Source organism: Hemitrygon akajei, chromosome 2, assembly GCF_048418815.1.
Source record: "Hemitrygon akajei chromosome 2, sHemAka1.3, whole genome shotgun sequence".
Classification (NCBI taxonomy): domain Eukaryota; kingdom Metazoa; phylum Chordata; class Chondrichthyes; order Myliobatiformes; family Dasyatidae; genus Hemitrygon; species Hemitrygon akajei.
The window spans coordinates 11,631,476-11,653,882 of record NC_133125.1 but is presented as its reverse complement, the minus strand read 5'-3'; the positions used below and the strand labels follow the sequence as shown (position 1 = coordinate 11,653,882).

At 41.7% G+C, this 22,407-nt stretch overlaps 1 protein-coding gene across 3 annotated transcripts in view; it reads left to right on the top strand.

Annotated features, from left to right (window-relative positions):
• Positions 1-22,407, top strand: part of LOC140739090 (uncharacterized) — a 209,094-nt gene that overhangs the window by 113,147 nt on the left and 73,540 nt on the right. The gene's annotated exons all lie outside the window — the stretch shown is intronic.

Genomic DNA, 22,407 nt, shown 5'->3' with positions numbered 1-22,407 from the left:
TATGCGTAATTCATTTGTAGATTTAATACTTTTATAAGTTATTGCGCAATATATGTATCTTACATGTACTACAGTGCGTTACACCCTGGTCTGGAGAAATGTTGTCTTGTTTGTTGGCATACATGTATATAGTTAAAAGACAATAAACTTGACTTGATATCACAATGCACTGACATCTAAATCGTGCTACAGAGAGAATTACAGAGGGTGTAACAATGCCATACCATAATTATGTCACTACCACTTGCACTGAGGAAGACCAAGTGCATTTAATAACCAACAGGCTCTCCAGCGCAGTGGATCCAACGATTCGGCAGGTTTATGTTGATGGGACTGCCAGCTGCCGAATCCTTGCTTCCCGGATGTCAGCAGCTGAAGGGCTGCATCTAATAATCACAAAAGGCGAGTATCCAGAGCAGCACCTTTTTGTGGTATCAGCTTTGGAGACGTCCGTGATAATGGTGGGGGGGGGTGGGGGGAGTGCCCATGATGTTGCTGGCAGGGGTTCCCAATGAAACATGGCAGCAGGTTCAAGGGTTTGGTGAGTGAGATAGAAGGCACTAACTACAAATAAGTATATGACTCATTTACTTACGAACAGTAAAACATTAAAATTCCACCCCCCCCCCCCCACAAGTTACGCAAACTACAAAACAAAATATTCAACAGATACTCAGCTAAGAGTTCAAGCCTGGAACAAACTTTCCCAAAGGTTCCTCAGCACTGGTCATGATCTCAGTGTGAAGAGAGGTCCCTGGAGATGAGAGGGAAGAGACTGAGCCTCTCCCCCACCTGCTATTATTAAACCTGAGGTGCCAGAACCAGACTGTGGCACACAAGGCAACCAATGGCAAAGAGCTGCTGCATCCTTCAAACAGGCCAGTTTGAGGACTGGTACGATGGAAGTGGCTTTTGACCGAAAATAAACTAAACCCCACATACCAGCCATAAACCGATACCATTAACTGAGGGGTCTGTAGACTCCAGGTTGGGAATCCCTGCTCTGGAGCTTTTACAGTCTTCTGCATTGGTGCTTCCATACCAGTTAGAATGCTCTCCACGGTACATTCCTCGACCTCCCCTTCCTGAGACCCACAATTAATTCTTTGGTCTTACGGATGTTCAGTCCAAGGTTGTTCTTGCAACACCACTCCACCAGTTGATCTAACTCCCTCCAGTACTCCTTGTCACCATCTGAGATTCTAGCATTGGGAAATTGGAAAGGTTTTGAGGGTGAGAATTCAACTAAGATAGTATTTAAAATAAGAATCTGAACTACAGATCAACCACAGTTTCTTTAAAAAAAGATATCTTAGGATGTGGCAAATGTGGATTCGATTGGAACATTTGGGCCGAATAGCCTAATTCTGTTTCTATACCATATGGTTTTCTTTCATTGCCATAGGCACTGTGGAGGCCAAGTCATTGGGTATATTTAAAGCAGAGGCTGATAGGTTCTTGATTAGTAATGGTATCAAAAGTTATGGCGAGAAAGCGGGAGAATGGCATTGAGAGGGATGGTCAGAACATTGGCTGATTGGTAGGAGGTAGCGAGTGGGAATAGAGAGATCCTTTTCTGGTTGGCTGCCAGTAACTAGTGAAGTTCCACAGGGTCAGTGTTGGGAGCCACTTCTTTTTATGCTGTATATCAATGATTTAGATAATGGAATAGATGGGCTTTGTTCCCAAGTTTGCAAATGATGCGAAGATTGGTCGAAGGGCATGAAGTGTTGTGGAAACAGGAAGGTTGCAGATTTGGAGAATGGGCAAGAACGTGGCAAATGAAACACAATGTTGGAAGTACGTGGTCATGCATTTTGGTAGTAGAAATAAATGTACAGACTATTCCCTAAACCAGCAGAAAATCCAAATATCTGAGATGCAAAGGTTAACTTGCAGGTAAAGTTGGTGGTGAGGAAGGCAAACGTTAGCTTTCACTTTGAGATGTCTAGAATATAAGAGCAGGGAAGTGATGCTGAGGCTCTACAAGGCACTGGTGAGACCTCACCTTGAGTATTGTGAACAGTTTTGGCTCCTTATCTAAGAAAAAATGTACTGGCATTGGAAAGGATTCAGAGGACATTCACAAGGATGATTCTGGGAATGAAAGGGTTATCATATGAGGACTGTTTGATGGCTCTGGGCCTGTTGTGGTGAACTACATTTTCCTGTCTGGACACACCCCCTGCTGACTGCTCCTGTGGCTCCTCCCACAGACCCCGGTATAAAGGCGATTGAGGTCCGTGCCCGGCCTCTCTGTCTCCAGGATGTAGTATGGTGGTCAACCACTGCTTGTTCCTTCTTCCAGTCAATAAAAGCCGATATCTCGCCTTTACATCTCAGAGAGAGTTATTGATGGTGCATCACCTGTACTCACTGGAATTTAGAAGGATGGCGGTGGGGGGGGGGGGGGGGGGATCTCATTGAAACCTTTTGAATGTTGAAAGGCCTAGACAGAGTAGATGTGGAAAGGATGTTTCCCATAGTGGGGGAGTCTAGGACAAGAAGGCATAGCTTCAGGATAGAGGGTCATCCATTTAAAACAGAGATGCAGAAAAAATGTATTTAGGCAACGGATAGTGAATTTGTGAAATTTATTTCCACAGGCAGCTGTGGAGGTCAGGTTGCCAGGTGTAGTTAAGGCAAAGATTGATAGGTTTTTGGTTGGCTACGCCATCAAAGATTATGGGGAGAAGGCCAGGGAGTGGGGCTGAGGAGGGAAAAAAAAGGATCAGCCATGATGGAATGGCGAAGCAGACTCGATGGGCCAAATAGCCTAATTCTGCTCCTCTATCTAATGGTCTTATTTAAGAGAAGTTTGGATAAGTACATAGATGAGACCAGTTTGGAGGCATATTGTACGGGTGCAGGTAGAGGACTAGGCAGAAGAACAGTTTCACATGGTTCTAGACTAGATGGTCTGAAGGGCATGTTTCTGCACTAATGCTCTGTGCCTCTATAATATCCAGTTTACAGCAGATGCAAACTATTTTTGGTCACAGAGCTTCAAACATGACTTCTTCCCATTTCCTTTCCAGTCTGGCCCGAAACATCAACTGTCTATTCAAAACCATAGATGCTGCCTGACCTGCTGAGATCCTCCAGCATTTTGTGTGTGTTGCTCTGGATTTCCAGCATCTGCAGAATCTTTTGTGTTTATAAAACATATATTTTAGTTTACTAAAAATGCAGCTCGAGTAAGCTTTGCATTTCTGAGTTGTTAGTAGACTCTTTATTGATCACTTTAGGAGACGAAGCAATGAATTTTCCGCTAATTCAGCACTTGCTTTGCTACAGGTATAGACAAAAAGAGAGACGTGATATCCATTTATTTATGAAATCTCTTTGGTAGACAGCTCCAGGCATATTCCCTGCTGGGGTCTGTTAATCCTTCACTGTAAACAAACTTAAATATGAATGAATTAAGTCTTGCACAAAGAAGCCAGGGGCAGTTGCAGTGTACAGGAGGCCCCAAACTTTAAATGAAGTATGAAACAAAAACCTTCTCTCTTTCCCAGCATCTCAGGACCAACAGAAAGAATTGCCCTCAAGCAAAATAAGCCTTGTCATTTTCCATCCATCAACAGGTTAATCAGCCAGTCCAAATGATCCTGTTCTTGACTTTTACTTTTGAAAGTGCCTTATTCATAGTTTGCGCTTGATGCAAATGAACCCTTTGTTTCATACAATGTGTGTATTTAAATAAATTAAGCAATGTTGGTTCATTATTGGCATCTTTACAATGAACAATTCAGTCAAACAGGATGCAAATTGAAAATCATTAACATATGCGACATAGGTGGCCTTGCACCCAACCTGACCCCCACCCTCGTTTTAAAATTATTTCAGATGTTTTGAATTTTAGATCTTGCAGGGATTCAATAGATGATCCCTTGGCTACTCTGACGGGTATATTTGAGCCATACTCATTTACTGTTCTACTCTCTCTTCACCCATGACTGTGCGATGAGACACAACTCAAATGCCCTTTATAAATTTGCTGACGATACAACTAGTGTTGGCAGAATTTCAGATGGTGACGTGAGGGTGTACTGGAGTGAGATATACCAGTTGAGTGGTGCCACAGCAGCAACCTTGGACTCAATGGCTGTAACACCAAAAAAATGATTGTGGGCTTTAGAAAGGGTAAGATGAGAGAACACACACCAATCCTCGTAGAAGGAGCAGAAGTGGAAAGAGTTGGCAGTTTCAAGTTCCCGGGTGTCAATATCCTGACGAAGGGTCTCGGACCGAAACGTCGACAGTGCTTCTCCCTATAGATGCTGCCTGGCCTGCTGCGTTCCACCAGCATTTTGTGTGTGTTGCTTGAATTTCCAGCATCTGCAGATTTCCTCGTGTTCACTGAGGATGTAACCTGGTCCCAACATATCGATGCAGCTACAAAGAAGGCACATCGGCTATCACATCTCATTATTAGCTTGAGGAGATTTGGTATGTCACCAAAGACTTTTGCAAATTTCTACCAATGTACCGTGGAGAGCATTCTAACTGGCTGCATCACTGTCTGGTGTGTGTGTGTGTGTGTGGCGGGGGCGGGGGGGGGGGAGGGGCGGGGAGAGCTACTACACAGGATCGAAATAAGTTACAGAAAGTTGCAAACTTAGTCAGCTCCATCATGCGCACTAGCCTTCGTAGTATCCTGGACATCTTCAAAGAGCAGTGCCTCAAAAAGGCGGCATCCATCGTTGAGGGCTCCCATCACCCAGGAAGGAAGTACAGAAGCCTGAAGGCACACACTCAATGATTCAGGAACAGCTTCTTCCCTTCTGCCATTCAATTGAACCCATGAACTCGAGCTCACTACTTATCTAATTTTACTAGTTACCATACATATATTTACTTACTGTAATTCACAGTACTTTTAATATTTATCACGCATTGCATTGTACTCTTGCTGCAAAGGTAACGAATTTCTCAACATATACCAGTAGTATTAAACCTGATTCTGATTCTAGTTCAAGAGCTTTTGTGTTTCCATACCAGGCCAAGATGCAATCAGTCAATACGCTCTCCACTAAACATCTATAAAAGCTTGTCAAAGGTTTTAGATGACATGCCGAATCTACCCAAACTTCTTTGTAATGACAGTCTGCGATGATGACATTGAGGAATTTAAATTTGGTGACCCTCTCCACCTCTGATTCTGGCTCACGGACTTCTGGTTTCTTACTCCTGTGGTCAATAATCAGCTCTTTGGGCTTGCTGGCAATGAGTGAGAATGGAGATACAGAATCGGAATCAGGCTTAGTATCACCGACGTATGCAGTGAAATTAGTTGTTTTGTGGTAGCATTGCTTAAAAAATACTATAAAATTATAATAAGAATATAAAATTGCTTCAAAGAAGTTTTATTTTGAAATTATATGATTTTACTCGAGGGTTATGTGTTGATCTCAATGTAATTTAACAATCAAAATAGGCTTAAATGCAGATCAAACTGATCAAATGAAAGTCTCTTAGGTGCCTTTAAGAATCCTAAGGGAATTATATTTCTCTTCTCTTAACTTACTTCATGTATATTGGAATACAGGGCAAAATGTTTCCAAAACACCTAAAATGACCTTGTAGTCCTGGTCTTGTACAGGCGACGGGGTTCAATTCCTGCCATGCCCATTAGGAGTTTGCACCTTCTCTCCGTGACTGTGTGCATTCCCTCCAGGAGCTCTGGTTTCCTCCCACAATCTGAAGTCATACTTGTCGGTAGGTTAATTGGTCATTGTACATTGACCTGCGATTAGGCCAGGATTAAATCGGGGGATTGCTGGGGTGGCGCGGATCAAAGGTCTGGCAGGATCTATTTTGTGCTGTATCTCAATGAATAAATAAATAAATAGGTCAGGGAGTAACTTCAGTGGTGGGCCTTCTTATTTTAGAACAGTGAACAATCTTCTGAAAGATCGAGAGGACATGAACTCAAGATTCGGGAGGGGGTGTTGCAGAGGGAGGATAGATTTAGGATGGAGATGAGGAGAAACGGCTTTTCCCAGAGAATAGTGAATCTGTGAATTTCTCTGCTCAGGAAGCTAAAGAGGCTATCTCAAAGGTTCAAAGGTCGAATTTAATGTCAGAGAAATGTATACAATATACATCCTGAAACGCTTTTTCTTTGCAAAGCATCCACGAAAGCAGAGAAGTGCCCCAAAGAATGAACGACAGTTAAACGTGAGAACCCCAAAGTTCGCCCCCCCCCGCGCTTAAGCGGCAGCACGGCAACAATACCCCCTCCCCAGGCAAAAGAGCGCACCCACTACCGAGCACAAATGTGAGCTAAGCGACAGCAAAGACACAGACCTTGCAGTTACTCCAAAGACTATTGCATTTCATCCGACATTTGACAAACCACAGGTTCTCTCTCTTCTTAATAAGGGAGAGGGAGGTGTCCCCCATTTTCACAGTGATCAGGAGATATAACTACAACCCGCTGGTTTACAATGTTAAAAAGTCCATTTCGTCACTTTGTACGAGCTCTGTGCCTGAAGATCACAAAGATCTCAGGGTCTTCAGGCCCACAGTGAAAGATTTTCCGGCCTCACCAACAACCTACGAGCCTCTTGCCGTGCCACTGACCCTCGATCCTCCCATCTCCAATGTCCCGAGATCTTAGGCTTCCAAACACGAGGCCGACTCTCAGGCCGAACCCATGGCATGTTGAACCACAACGGCCAGTCCTGAAACCCTAAGAATGGGTCCCATTCCCGCAAAGAACTGAAGTCTGTGTATAACTCCAGGTCAGGGTCTTCAAAAGAACCCTGAAAGTGAAAAATAAAGATATTAAAGATGGAAATAGCTGTTTCTGAAGATGCAAGTAAAGGAGTCGCCATTTAGCGCCATCTTAACGCCTTATCTCAATAAATAGATTTCAGACACTGTTAGATATTTTTGCAAAGCAGGGTAAATAAAAGTTTTAATGAAAAAACAGGTAGAGCTGACTCTACATGATAGATGGTTAAGGACAATTATTCAAGAAGATAAATTGTTGAAAAGCTTAGATAGTGGGCGTGGAGAGGATGTTTCCAAAAGGGGTAGAGTCTTGGACCAGAGGGCTGGAGGGTGGTAAATCTCTGTAATTCATTTCCACAGAAGCCAAGTCATTGTGTATACTTAAAGTGGAAGTTTGATATGTTCTCGAATAGTAAGGATACCAAGGGTTATGGGGAGAAGGCAGGAGAATGAGGTTGAGAGGGATAATAAATTAGTCGTCATCAAATTGTGGCATTGACTTGATGGGCCGAATGGCCTAATTATGCTCCTGTGTCTTGTGTTCAGAGCAGCCATGAATTTACTGAAAGGAAGAAAAGGCTCGATGGGCCAAATGACCTAGTCCTGCTCGTAGCTGTTAAGTTCCTAAAGATCTATCTGTAGGCTCGCCTGTCGTCAGATCTCCTTTCCAAACACGATGATTGCCCTTCCACAGATGAAACCGTTTTGGTCTCAGCACCTTTCAGTCACCCTGTGGTTGACTCCTGCCTTCTATCCCATCTTCAACTTTCAAAGACAATTTTCCATAGGGCCATGACTGCAACGGAGTAGCTGCTTATTTTTGCTTCCGAATCCATCAAAGCTGACGTATATGAGATGCTAATTGTGATGTAGCTTGAGTATTCTTGATCAAAGCTGGACATTTATGGGTCCCCACAAGTGGCCTATAAATAGCAGAGTGGCTTTATACACGTGACCTCGGTGTGTGGGTCTCGTTTCCACTGCTGCATTCAGAAGTCACCATCCCTCCCCCACCAGTTTGTCTAAGTTATTTCCAAAAGACCCCTAGATAGCTCATTCTGTGCTACCACAGATGGAAATAACATCCACCGAACACAGGAGGTCAGCTCTGTGCTGAGATGTAGCAGAATTAATTACCAGAATGATAGAGTCATACGGCATACAGGCCCTTCGGCCCAACCGGTCCATGCTGACCATAGCATCCTCCCTGTTTGGCCCATAACCTTCACCCCACCCCCAAGTCCCCTCCTTGCCACATGTCTACCCAAATTCTACCTGTATCACTTAAAGTTGAGTGGAGGAAATTTTAGGGGAGATAGCAGAGATGTGTTTTTTTAAGCATTTTTTAAAAATTTCATGAGAAATGGAGGGAATTATAAGGTGCTATCAGAGAAGTAGGTTTTTTAAGCGGTCTTAAAATTTTTTTAAGGCAAATGAAGTATAATGGGGGCTGTCAGAGATAACAGGTTTTTTATTTCACACAGAGAGTGCGAGGACACCCTTCTACTGGAGGAGGTAGCGAATGAAACAATGGGTACATTTAAAAGACTCTTAGAGAGGCAAGTAGATGAAAGAAAAATGGAGGGTTGTGTGGGAAGGAGCATTAGATTGATCTAGGAGTAGGCTTATGTAGTTTGGTGCAACATCATGGACCAAAAGCTCGATATCATACTGCACTGATTTTTGTTTTATGTTCTTAAGTGTTGCAATGAGAACTTATAATTTCACTTGGTGAATTGGGTGTAATAGTTATTTCTATGATATTTTGCTGATGTTGGGGTGGAGATATGTCTCTACCAAAGGAGGTGTAAGGTGCTCCTTCCCTCTGCTAGTCTGCAGGTCACCTTTGGGCAAGGTGAAGCATCTGCTTAACCCTCCCTGATCAGGGTCACATGAAGCCATGGGAGCAAGTGGTAGATAGTCGTAGGAGCAGCTGGTGGAGATCACAAGTCCTGGTTATGCAACCACTGTTAGTAAACAAACAGCTTCACCTCCGTCCATTAAAATATCATCATCATCATCATCATCATCAGTATGTGCCGTGTCGTATGACGTGGACGATCATGGTCTTTCCATGACCATGACATGTTTGTATGTGTTACTTTGGATTTCTAGCATCTGCAGAATCTCTTGTATCATGTACTCTCTGGGTACAGGTATACCCTGCTTTTCGAAAGTTTGCTTTTACTAAAAAACCTACATTAGCACCTGTTTTCGCTAACTGAAAGAAATCCGAAGAGGATTTTCGCTTTTTTGAAAAAAAAGGCAAAAAAAGTGAAAATAGTGTTCAGCGTTTGTTTTGCAGCGAGCCGTTATAGGGGCAGCGCGCACCCCGAGCAGCGAGAATGGTGAAAAGCGAAAATAGCGTTCAGCGTTTGTTTTGCAGCGAGCCGTTATAGGGGCAGCGCGCACCCCGAGCAGCTGAGTGGTGAAAAGCGAAAATAGCGTTCAGCGTTTGTTTTGCTTTCAGCATCTCAGCATCAAGCCGCTCTAGCTTTGAACTGCGTGAGATTTTTGCTACGATTGACAGTGCTGCAATGGTTGCAGAAAAGTATGACTTTAATTGTGAAAGGGCACATGGGTTTAGGGCAGGATGTTTGAGTGCTTGCAAAGAACTGTGTGATAGAAAAATGCGTGAACCTTCCAGTGTGCTCGCTGTCTTCCCGATTCTGGTAATGAAACTACACTGTACATACATTATTACTGCTTTATATAGGCTGTGTATTTATCATATCATTCCTGCTTTTACTATACGTTGGTGTTATTTTAGGTTTTATGTGTTATGTGGTAGGTTATTTTTTGGCTCTGGGAATGCTCAAATCATAAGTTGGAACAATTTGATTCATACTGGGAAAAATGGTTTAACTACATAACACCTCATAGGCCTGATTTTATTCTCACAAATCAATGAGTATGTTGTAAAAAAAGATCACTCCCTACAGGTATATAGTTTTCTTTTTGCTTGTTCTTTCTTTCCTCTCATAGTTCTATAAGTGTATAATGGAGATTTGTGGCATATATAACTATATGATATATATGTACAATATCTGACATACATCTTACGGAAATGTTTGTTTGATGATGACCTTCAATAAAAAATAAATTACAAAAAAATTTTCCCATCTAAATTAATGGTAATTGCTTCTTCGCTTTACACCATTTAGGCTTACGAAAGGTTTCATAGGAACGCTGTACTTCGGATAGCGGGGGAAACCTGTAATCCCTGCATCATAGCAGTCCAGGGAAAAGAATTTTGCTCCTACAGGTTTCACTAATCTCTACACAAAAATTTTGAGATGTAGAGTAACATTCACTCTCTAGAAATTGTGTGAGAAGGAAAAGGTCAGTAAGTAAACACAAAACTTATTTTTTTACATCTTGTATTTCTTGACACACATGCCAACGTTGTGGCTTTGCCTTTTGGAATGCTGTGATACATGCAGATCCCTATCTGGGAACAAGGCCCCTCCATACAGTAAAGGTTGCTACATACAAGTGCCTTTTGTAAAGAAATCTGCATGTTTATTGTGAACTTTCTAGATTACTGCTCTGCTGCTACCTTTTCACTTAGATTAATTCCAAGTTTTATTCCTTGGAGTGTGGGAGAATGAGGGGAGATTTGATGGAGGTACACAAAATCATGAGGGGTAGAGATTCAGTAAATGGGAGTAGGCCTCTTTCACTGAGGGTTGGTGAGACCAGAACCAGAGGTCATAGGTTAAGTGTGAAAGGTGAAATGTTTTAAGATTAACATGAGTGGGATCTTCTTCACTTTGTGAAGAGAGTGTGGAACAAGCTTCTGGTTTGATGTCACCATTTAAGAGACATTTGGACGAGAGGGTTATGGAGGGCTATGGTCCGGGTGTGGGTTGAGTGGAACTAGGCAGAATAATAGTTCAGTATGGTCAAGATGTGCCGAAGGGCCTGGATCTCTACTGTAGTGTTCTGAAGGCTCTATGACTCTTCCAAATAATGCAATTGCTTAATTATAAATAATCTTCTTCAATTTTCCCTAGAATTTTTTAAACAATTCCTCTTAAATCGATGATTCATATTGGAAAAGATTACATGGATAATGGGCAAAGTATTTTCCTTATTTGGTCTCGTGTCGTTGAATGTGTCTGACCTGTGGCTTTGAGGAACTAATGAGTGGGAAAGCTATCCTGACTCGGAGCCAATGTTATCTTCATTGAATTTCTGTTACAATTTTGGCACATTGCCTTTCATAATTCAAACTATTGAATGCAGGAATTGGGATGCTATGTTGAAGTTGTATAAGACATCTGTGAGACCTAATTTGGAATGTTATGTGCAGTTCTGGTCACCTACCTACAGGAAAAGTATCAATAAGATTGAAAGAGTACAGGGAAAATGTCGAAGGATGTTGCGAGGACCTGAATTATAGGGAGACTTTTGAATAGGTTAGAACTTTATTCACTGGTGTGTAAGAGAGTGAGGGGAGATTTCATAAAGGTATATAAAATTATGAGGGGTATAAATGCAAGCAGGCTTTTTCCACTGAGGTTGGCTGAGACGAACTAGCAATCATAGGATAAGGGTGAAAGGTGAACATGACTGGCAACTTCACTCAGAGGACAGTGCATGTGGTACAAGCCGCCAGTGGAAGTGTTGATGCAGGTTTGATATCAACGTTAATGAGAAATTTGTATAAGTACATGGATGGGAAAGTCATGGGGGGCTATGATCCAAGTATTGGCTGTTAAGACAAAGTCGAATAATAGTTTAGAACAGACTTGATGGGCTGGTGGAGGTGTTTCTGTACAGTGCTCTATAACCCAAGCTACACTTGGAGCTGACCTGAATAATAAGGACAATTAGGAAATGCTTCTCAACATTTATCAAACTTTGGAGGTGTAGCTGTAATGAAACATTAATCCTATGGATGTTAGAGGAAAGGCAGAGGGCAGATGAAGTGGTAAATGCAGGCTCACTTTTAACATTTAAGAAAAACTTGGACAGGTATATGGATGAGAGGTGTATGGAGGGATATGGGCCGAGTGCAGGTCAGTGGGACTTGGCAGAAAAATGGTTCTGCACAGCCAAGAAGGGCCAAAAAGCCTTTTTCTGTGCTGTAATATTCTATGGTTCTATGGCAGACATCATGACTAATCTTTGCTTGTCGTTGTCTTTCTAATATAGCATAATCCCAGAGATATAAAAGCAGTACAGCACAGTACAGACCCTTCAGCCCACAATGTTGTGCTGGCCTTTTAACCTACTCTAAGATCAATCTGATACTTCTCTCCCTCATACTTCTCTATTTTTCTATCATCCTTGTGCCTATCTAAGAGTTTCTTAAATTTCCCTAATATGTTTGCTTCTACCACCACCTTTCACAGGGCCCATCACTTTCTGTGTAAAGAACTTACCTCTGACATCCCCCTATGCTTTCCTCCAATCATCTTAAAATTATGTCCCCCTGGTGTTAGTCATCCCCACCTCTGCCTATCCACTCAATATGTGAAAAGTAACTCTGAGTTCCCATTCACTTTTTGTTTTGGAAAAACAATTGAATTACTGCAAATGCCAGATTTTCTGTAATTGTCAAACAGAGTCCTCTTCAGAAATGTAGTTAAGAAAGAAAGGATTCTGCCATAGATAGCCAGGCATGGGTTAAACTTGCTCTGAACGGTGAGATTTATTGACAGGTTAAGTCACCAGCCAGCCATTTCCTCCATTTAATTCAGAGCCTGAGGCTTAAAGGAAAGAGCTGATGTGATTATCTGGGAACCACCAACCTCATATAGAAGGCTTTTCTGATGTTAGGGCTTTGTAGTGTCCTGTTACAGAGCAAACACGTCTTTAAATTCTGCTTCATCCCATCTGCAGCAGTAGGTTGGTTGGTTGTATTATTTAGGTGATTTAGACACCTGAGTTTAAAGTTTAGGTTTTCTCACTTTTAAAGTGATTCAGTATAAAATACTTTATACACTTAACAACAGTTAATTAAAGATTAAACTATTGACCCATATAAATGATTACATATGATTAAGGACCCTGGAGTAGGGAGCGTGACTTTTGAGGATAGTTTGAATGTGCTAGGGCATTTCTCTTTGGTGTGAAGGTTGATGAGGGAGAACTTGATTGGCTTCTACAAGGTTATGAGATATATAGATAGAGTGGACATACAGAAACTTTTTCCCAGGGCAGAAATGGCTAACATGAGGGGGCATACTTTTAAGGTGATGAGACGTAGGAGGGATGTCAGTGGTAAGTTTTTTTTACACAGAGAGTGATGGGTACGTGGAACACCCTGCCAGGGGGGTGGCAGAAGCAGATACCATTAGATTTCCTCAACAGACCTTGAACACCACCTCACTATTTTGTTCTCTTTATAAACTATTTCTTATTGTAACTTACAGTAGTTTTTGATATATTGCACTGCATTGCTGTGCAAAACAACAAATTGAATGGCTTATGTCTGTGATAATAAACCTGTTTCTGATTCTGATTCTATAGTAGGGAATTTTAAGAGACTTAGATTAACATATAGATGAAAGCAAAATGGAGGGAAGTTTAGATTGATCGTAGAGTAGGTTAAAAGATCGGTGCAACATCTTGGACTGAGGGACCTGTACTGCACTGCAGTGTTCTTTGTTCTATAACTTGTAGTATTGAATAATGAAGTGGTCTTAAAGATTTGAACAAACGGCAGTAGATTGAATCTTCACGTCTGGAGTTGGTGATTCTCCTCAGAGTAGCCATTGGTGCTGCTATAAACAGTATCAAGTCTTGGACTTCTATGCATGCATTAGCAAATATGGAGATGTGAGATTTGGATTGCCAGATGGAGCTGTGTCCTTTTGCTGATAGACTGCACATGGAGTCCCACAGAGAGAACCTTTCTTTTCCAACATCATGCTCGGGAGCTGACAGTCAAATCCCAAGGCAAAGGATCTGGGAATCCATAATTTCAGTGAGGGTTCTGTGTGTGTGGAAAAGGGAAAGATAATCTTTAATTCTTATTTCAGTTTAATGTTTTTGATTATTTCTGAGCATTTTGTTTTTAATTGTTTTTTCAAAATGCTTCAATATTTCCTAATTTTATTTTGATATTTTTAATAATAGTGTCCCAAAATCTTACAAACGTTCAAATATCACTGAATGAATCAAAATTGGAGTTCAGTAACTAGGTTGGAGCAAGCTTGGTTTTCAGTCATTATCACAGTAGGAGTATCATGCCTGGTAGCAGAGCCCTGCACTGACAAAGTACATATATGCCACCATATTTTACTTTGAGAGTAATTTTCTTGCAGATACTTACAGGAGAATAAAGAAATGCAATATAATTTATGAAAAAACTATACCTAAGGGAAGTCTGATAAACAACCAACGTGCAAAAGATTTCGAACGGAGAAAATAAAAAAAATTAAATAACATGTAGAGTCCTTGAATGTGAGCCCATAGGTTGTGGTATCAGTTCAGAGTTGAGGTAAGCGAAGTTATTACCCTGGCTTCAGGAACCTGATGGTTGAAATGTAATACCTGTTTCTGAAGCTGGTGGTGTGGGACGAAAGACTTCTGTACCTCCTACCAGAGGGAAGCAGTGGGAAGTGAGCCTGGCTTAGATAGCAGGGGACCCTGATGATGGATGCTGCTTTCTTGTGGCAGCATGCTCACCGATGGGGACGGCCCTGGCTGTGATGGACTGGGTTGCATCCACTGCTTTCTGAAGACTTTTCTATTCCTGACATGTCTCCAGACCAGAATGTGATGCTATCGGTTAAGGTGCAGGCAACTGGTCTCTGTAACTTGGATGGAAAGATTCCTTGAAGATACTCCCACTTAAATGTGACATCAGCTTAGGTGGTGCGGTAGGGTTGGAACTGTCTTCAGGTGAAAAAAGTCCAATTCATTTCCTACTGTTGTGTGTAAGGAGTTTGTATGTTCTCCCTGTGACCTCAGGGATTCCCTCCAGGTGCCCTGGTTCTCCCCACATTCTAAAGGTGTACAGATTAGGGTTAGAAAATTGCGGGCATGCTATGCTGGCATTATAAAACATTATGCTAGCTGCCCTGACCAACTGAACACAGATAGGATTAGATTCCTGAAACATTTAGCCTGCCTGAGATAAGATAACCTGATATCCCAGGCTAAACAATAAACAGCCAGAAACCTATGAATTATTTACATGTTTTTTTCTGCAAATTATTATTAACTTTTAAGATTACTGTAAGTACTTGTAAATACCAAGGGAGTAATGCAGAAATATCACAATATCAAAATAGAACTTAATATAAACTAATATATTATTGTAAAGGATTGTACAAACCATAGCACAATGTTGTTATGTTGAGGGAGCTCAGGGTGAAGTTAAATATGCTTTATTTAGGGCAATCAGAATCAAGTTTATTATCACTAACGTCATGAAATGTGCTGATCTGCGGCAGCAGTACAGTGCAATACATATCCTATACAATAAATTCTAAATAGAAATACAGTGGATTCCAAATAATTGGGCCATTGGTTAATCAGGGCAGATGCTTATTTGGGTCACCTCTTAATTGAGAAAATAGCCGGGATTTTCTTTGTTTATTTGGGACAGGAAACTGTCAGTCGTGTGGCCGTTAGACAAAACACTATGTGTAGAGTGAACAATTTTTAAACAGCATCAGTTGCATGTGCTTGTTATTCAAAAAGCAGTGGTTTTGTCACTGAGAGTTGGTGAGAAACAAGCAGTAAGACAATCTAGACAGTTTTGCTCACTGCGGTTTCAAGCATTCAGGCTTGGAGATGCGAGAAATGGCCAGGAGTGAAAATGAAATGATTCCACCTCTTCAAGTTGTGAACTATGAAGAATTTGAAAGCACCCACAATCATCTTGAATGTTACATTGAAAATGAAGATTTTCAGGATACAAATTTTCTAACTAATGCCAGTCATGTACACTTGTGTAACCATTAGACACTACACCATACTTTAGAGTGAACAGTTTTTAAATAGCGCCAGTTACGCGTACTTATGTTATACTATTTATTTGGGCTGGCTAACACCGAATAAAAAAGCAATGAGTTTAGACACTACTATATACAGGAAGGCAATGAAGGCAGTCCGTTATCTGTACTTCACTGATTTTATTCATTCATAGTCAATCAAAAGAACACAGCAGAGTACACCGTATGAATTTCTCTGTCGATAATTATTAGCAACTAATACACTTTCATGGTACTGGTAGTTAAATTGGCAGTATTCTAATTTGTTCTGTATTCCATTTAAACAGTATTTAGTCTTTTTTAAACTATTTCCATAAATCTTCGGTTAATTGGGACGGCCGCTTAATTGGGCCAAAGTGCACTGGTCCTGATATCCCCCAATTAATTGGAATCCACTGTATATGAAAAAAAAAGTAATGCAAGAAATAGTGAGCTAGTGTTCATGGGTTCATAGATCAGTCAGAAATCTGAGGGCGGGGTGGAGGTGGTGAGGAAGCTGTCCTTAAAACATTGAGTGTGTGACTCCAGGCTCCTGTACCTCCTCGCTGATTCCGATGATGTTTATAAAAAGAGGACGGATCCCAGATTGTGAGGGTCCTTTGTGATAGATGCCACCTTCCTGAGGCATTGCTATTTGAAGATGTCCTCTATGGCAGGGAGGGTTGTGCCGTGGGTGGAGCTGCAGGCAGTGGAGTTGGGAATTGTTTTAACTAGAAGGAATTTGAGTTGAAATTTATCTCCAAGGTGATGTCACAATAGAATGGGCTGGAGGATGTGCAACATCTCCCTTGTGTTAAGCTGTTCCCTGTTGCATTTTCTTAATTTTATAAATGCTCTGTCACATTTCTATGGGCTCTTGCTGAGCATTGTTACAAAGTCGAATGTAGCTGGAAGCCTCCTTCTGGAAAGTGTTAGAGGGCGATGAAAGATCATGCCATCTTAAAAGTTTCTTCCCCCAGACAGTTAATCTGATCAACCATTCCAGTTAGCCCCTGCCTCCTCAATGCTCTGCAATGTATACACTTTAAACCACATTTTGTAATATTGTTATTTTGTAACTAATGCTGGTATTTATGTATTTATGCACATTTCAATCCATATCCATACTTCATAATTGTTCAGTGCTGTTTTTTGTTGAATGCCGTGCCAACACACCACAGTAAATTTTTAATATTGTAAGTGTATATGGCAAATGAAGTTGATCCTGGATGAAGGATCTCTGCCTAAAACACTCCCTTTCCATAGATGCTGGTTGAGCTGCTGAGTTCCTCCAGCATGTTGTATGCATTACACTGGATTTCCAGCTACTGCAGTGTGTCTTGCGTCCTTAATCTCTTTGCATTAGGTTGCTTCTGTGGAGGAGTAAACACCACTACTGTGTTAGGTCAATTACCTTTAATCACAGATTAATATGGAGTGGTAATCTGTTGATGGCTAGAAAGAACTACTTCCTGGTTTGGCAATGGGGATAAATCAGGGAGTACTGGACGCTCCACTTGAAGGACCATGCAATTACTATGAGAGAACGTTGAATTCTGCTTGTAAAACAGTTCCTTCTCTAACAAAGGAGGTGTAAGGTGCTCAAAGATTCAAAGTAACGTTAGTGTGCATATAGAATACAACTCTGAGATTTGTCCTCCCACAGACAACCACAAAATAAAGAAACACCCCGGAACCAACTCAACTGTAATGCTGTTAAGATTTTTACTGCTATGCTGTAGGTGTTTCATTTTAGCAGTTCTGTAAGAACAGTCTGTTCTGATTGCAACCTGTTTGGGTTTGATCTAACATAGGAGGCTTTGTTGTTCAACTTAGGAATGTTGTGTCTGCCAGTCAGGATGGTGGAATTGGGAAAAGGTTCTAGAGAATGTTGGGCGGAGAAGTTTTTGTGACAGACTGTGGTGTGGGTTGAGGTCTTTATGGCGGGAACTGGGAGAAGACAGGAAGGATGATGACTGAGGATGCTGTCCCTGTTGCCCAGGCTGCTTTGGGCAGATGAATGGCTTCAAGGAGGAAGGACCAATACTCCCGTGGGAAGCCCATTTGTTTGAGGTGGATTTCAAACGACATTCAGAAGGTGGTGTGTGTTTCACATAGACTGAGGGTCCAGTGCATGAGTTATAGACAACTTCAAGATGAGCTTCAACTATGTGCACATTTGGACTGGGTTAACTAATGGACCGTTTTAAATTTTTAAAATTTTTCTTTTTTTTACGAGCTCTTCAATAAAGCTGACATTTGTAAATTAACTTTCTTTATGATTGTATGCAGTGTACGATGTGTTATTTCTCGCCAATGGCTAATGGCACGGGGGCAATATTTACCCAGTATTCGCACAGACCGGGGTTCGGGTGGGCGAGACACCCCAATCTCTGGGGTTTGGTGGGACACAAGTCACATCTACTCTAGATGTACGAAGCCCGAGAAAGATGGTTTTCTCACCGCTGAGCGAGGGGCTAACAAGCCGCATCTATAGAGGTGCCTGGTGAAAGGGGTTTCACAGGAAAACATCAAGCACCCAGTGTGCGATAAAAGAGTAAATCGTTCAAATGGTGAAAGGCAAACGGACAATATATAGAATATCAAACATCGAACCAGGAGTCCAGTAGTATTCAGATGTCCTTTCCTCCACTTGCCTGCAGGTCACCCTTGGGCAAGGTGTAGCAGGTGGTGGATGGCTAAATGAGCAGCTGGTGCACATCACAAGTCCTGGTGATGCGATCACTGATGCCAGCCAATCTCTGAAGAGTATTGATAGTGGTTGAGGGTCACCTGTCTTGTAAAGAATTTGCCCCAAAGAAGGCAATGGCAAACCACTTCTGCGGAAAAATTTGTCAAGAACTATCACGGTCATGTAAAGACAATAATTGCCTACGTCATATGACATGGTACATAATGATAATGATGATTATAAAGTAATCAAACCAGAAGTCCCAGTAACATTATGGGCTTCAGTAAATAGTTAAAAAAATTACGAGTCTTTTCTTCTTTCAGAACACAGCAGAACATGTCAATTATTAGCTGCAATTACAGAGCAAGAACTAAAATTTCACTTGGAGGTGCTTTTTATCTGAGTAATTTGATGTCTGTTATACCATCTAATTTTTGTCACAGCCATGCCAAGCCCATTTAGTTGTGACATCTGAAAGGAAAAGCTTAGCGGGATTAGTAGTGTCCTCGGGCTGTGCTTTAGAATGCGAAGGAACAGGCCTGGCCCGCCAATCTTTTGTATGGAAAAATCTGAAGTTCAGGGAGGTGGCTCCTGACTATGCCTCCTGATAACAAGCTTCAATCAGCAGGGTTACCTTTCCTCCTCCTAAAGGAAAAAGTGAGGCAAATATTCATCCTGGTTCCCGGTGCTGAAGATGTAGTTTAGTACCAGCTGCATACTGTAGTCTGTTATTGAAGTTCAGTTCTGTCAAAGTCAGTCTTTGAAATGACACACAGATAAAAACAATGTTATTGTATGCTTTACATTACAAATCAAGGGCTGATTTATTCCCTGTCAAGTTTGCCTATTTTGACTAAACTTCTATACCTGCAGTGGCCTCTAAGGTTTCTAGCATTTGCAATAATTTGCTGATTTAATTATTTTTGCTCATTTCTTAACCAATTAGGGATATTTAAGAGATTTTCATATGGATACAAGAAAAATAAAGGGTTATGGGTTGTTTAGGAGGGAAGGATTAGGTTTGGTTTGTGTAGGTCAGCACAACACCATGGGCCGAAGGGCTTTGTCTGTGCTGCACTGCTCCATGTTCTATGTATTTAGAGCTATTTGCTTTAAATGTGTCCTGATGAGGTTGTGGACTAGGGCTAAGTATGGATCCCTGGAGATCTGTGTTCCATTCCAGGCTTACCCTGCATTTATATATCCTCTGCTTTCTTATATTTTTCTGTTTATAAACGCAGTGGCCACATTATTAGGGACCTCCTGTACCTAATAAAATGGACACTGAATGTACATTTCTAGTCTGCTGCTGCTGTAGCCCATCCACTTCAAATTTCAACGTGTTGTGCTTTCAGAGATGCTCTTGTGTACTCCACTGATGTAATGCCTGGTTAGTTGAGTTACTGTTGTCCTCCTTTCAGCTTAAACTAGTCTGGCATTCTCTTCAAAGTTCAAATGTTGAAAGTAAATTTATTATCAAAGTATATATATGTCACCATATACAAACCTGAGATTTATTTTCTTGCGGGACTACTCAATAAATCCATAATAGAATAAAAACCATAAGATTCAAGATTCAAAAACTTTATTGTCATTCTAACCGTACATCAGCTCTGCAGGGCAGAATGAGACAGTGTTTCCCAGGAGCAGTGCAATCATAACATAGCAAACACAACACTAAATAATAAACATAACAATAAATAGTAAAACACAACAGCCACATGTCAGTTAAAAACAAGTTATAAGTGTCCAGTGCAAGTTAAAAGTGTCCGAAGCAGAGTCAGGTAGAGCAGCTATTTAGCAGTCTGACTGCCTGTGGGAGGAAGCTGTTTAGTAGCCTTGTGGTTTTAGTTTTGATGCTCCTGTAACGTTTACCTGATGGCAGAAGAACAAACAGTTCATGGAGAGGGTGTGAGGGGTCTTTAATGATGTACCGTGTCTTCTGGAGGCATCGACTCTGAAAGAGGTCTTGGACAGAAGGTAGGGAGACCCCAATAGCCTTCTCTGCTCCCCTAACCACCCTCTGCAAGGCTTTTTTGTCGGCAGCACTGCAGCTGGAGTACCAGGTTGTGATGCAAAAGGTCAGCACACTCTCAACCACACCTCTGTAAAATGTAGTTAAGATGTTAGTGGGGAGTGATGCTTGTTTAAATTTCCTCAGAAAGTGCAATCTCTGCTGGGCCTGTTTCACAATCCCAGTGGTGTTCCTGGACCAGGTGAGATTGTCCGAGGTCTGCACCCCAAGGAACTTGATGTTTTCCACTCTCTCCACTGTGGAGCCACTGATGCTGAGGGGTGTGTGCTCAGGCTGAGACCATCTAAAATCGATGATCATCTCCTTGGTTTTGGTGACATTAAGCATCAAGTTGTTGTCACTGCACCAGCTCTCTAGGTGTTAGACCTCCTCCCTGTACATTGTTTCATCATTTTTACTGATGAGCCCCACCACTGTGGTATCATCAGCAAATTTAATGATCAAGTTCTCCTTGAATCTGGCTGCACAGTCATGTGTTAGCAGTGTAAACAGCAGTGGGCTAAGCACACAGCCTTGTGGGGATCCAGTGCTCAGTGTGATGGAGCCAGAGATGTTCCTGCCAACACGGACTGACTGTGGTCTCTCTGTCATGAAATCCAGAATCCAGTGACACATGGCAGTGTTAAGGCCAAGCAGCGACAGTTTCTCCACTAGTCTCTGCAGGATGATGGTATTGAACACTGAACTGAAATCAATGTACAGGATTCTGGCATAAGTGTCTTTGTTGTCCAAGTGAGAAAGAACTGTGTGCAGTGTGCTGGATATTGCGTCCTCCGTAGAGCGATTTGGACGATAAGCAAACTGTAGAGCAAATTGTAATATAATCAATGAAAGACCACATGAACTTGGGTGTTCAACCAATGTGCAAAAGACAACAAACTGCAAATACAAAAATAAAGGAAGTAATAATAATTAATATATAAGCAATAAATAAAGAGAACATGACATAGGCTGGGGAAACATTTCAATGACGGTACAAGTGAAATTGAGTGAAGTTCTCTTTGGTTCAAGAACCTGATGGATGAAGGGTAATAACTGTTCCTGAACCTGGTGGTGTGAGTCCTGAGGCTCCTGTACCTCCTTCCTGATGGCAGCAGTGAGAAGAGAGTATGAGCTGGATGGTGGGGGTCCCTGATGATCAGCAATGCTTTTTGTCGATGTGTCCAGTGGTGAGGAGGGTTTTACACATGATGGACTAGATTGTATCCACTACTTTTTGTAGTATTTTCCATTCAAGGGCACTGGTGTTTCCATACCAGGATGTGATGTAGTCAGTCAATAATATACTCTCCACTATTGATCTATAGAGATTTGTCAAAATTTTAGGTGTCGCGCTGAATCTTCACAAACTCCTTGAGGCGCTGCCCTGCTTTCTTCGTAATTGCACCAACGTGCTGGGTCCAGGACAGGTCCTTCAAAATAATAACACTGAGGAATTTAAAATTGCTGACCCTCTCCACCGCTGATCCTCCTATGAGGGGAGGCTGATGGACCTCTGGTTCCCTCCTCTTGATATAATAATCGGCTCTTTGGACTTGCTGACATTGAGAAAGAGGTTGCTTCTGTGGCACTACTCGGTCAGATTTTCAATTTCCCTCCTATAGGCTGATTTGTCACCACTTTTGATTCGGCCAATGTCAGTGGTGTTGTCAGCAAACTTGACACTCTCGTTAAAAAAGAGTAAAAAAAAAACCAGAAACTTTGTTTTTTGCACCACTCAGTAAACTTCAGAGACTGTTGCATGTGAAAATCCCAAGCGATCAACAGTTTCTCAATAATTTGATTCATAAAAGCAAACTTGTCAAAAGCTTTCCTTGTAGCCTGTCTACCTGTGACACTTCTGTTCCATGTAAGGTCCCTATGATTGCTATAAGATTTACAGAATTTAAATTCCTGAGTGTTACTATTTCCCAGGACCTGTCCTGGACCCAGCAGGTAAGTTCAATTGTGAGGAAAGCACAGCGGCGCCTCTACTTCCTTAGGAGTCTGCAGAGATTTGGCATGGC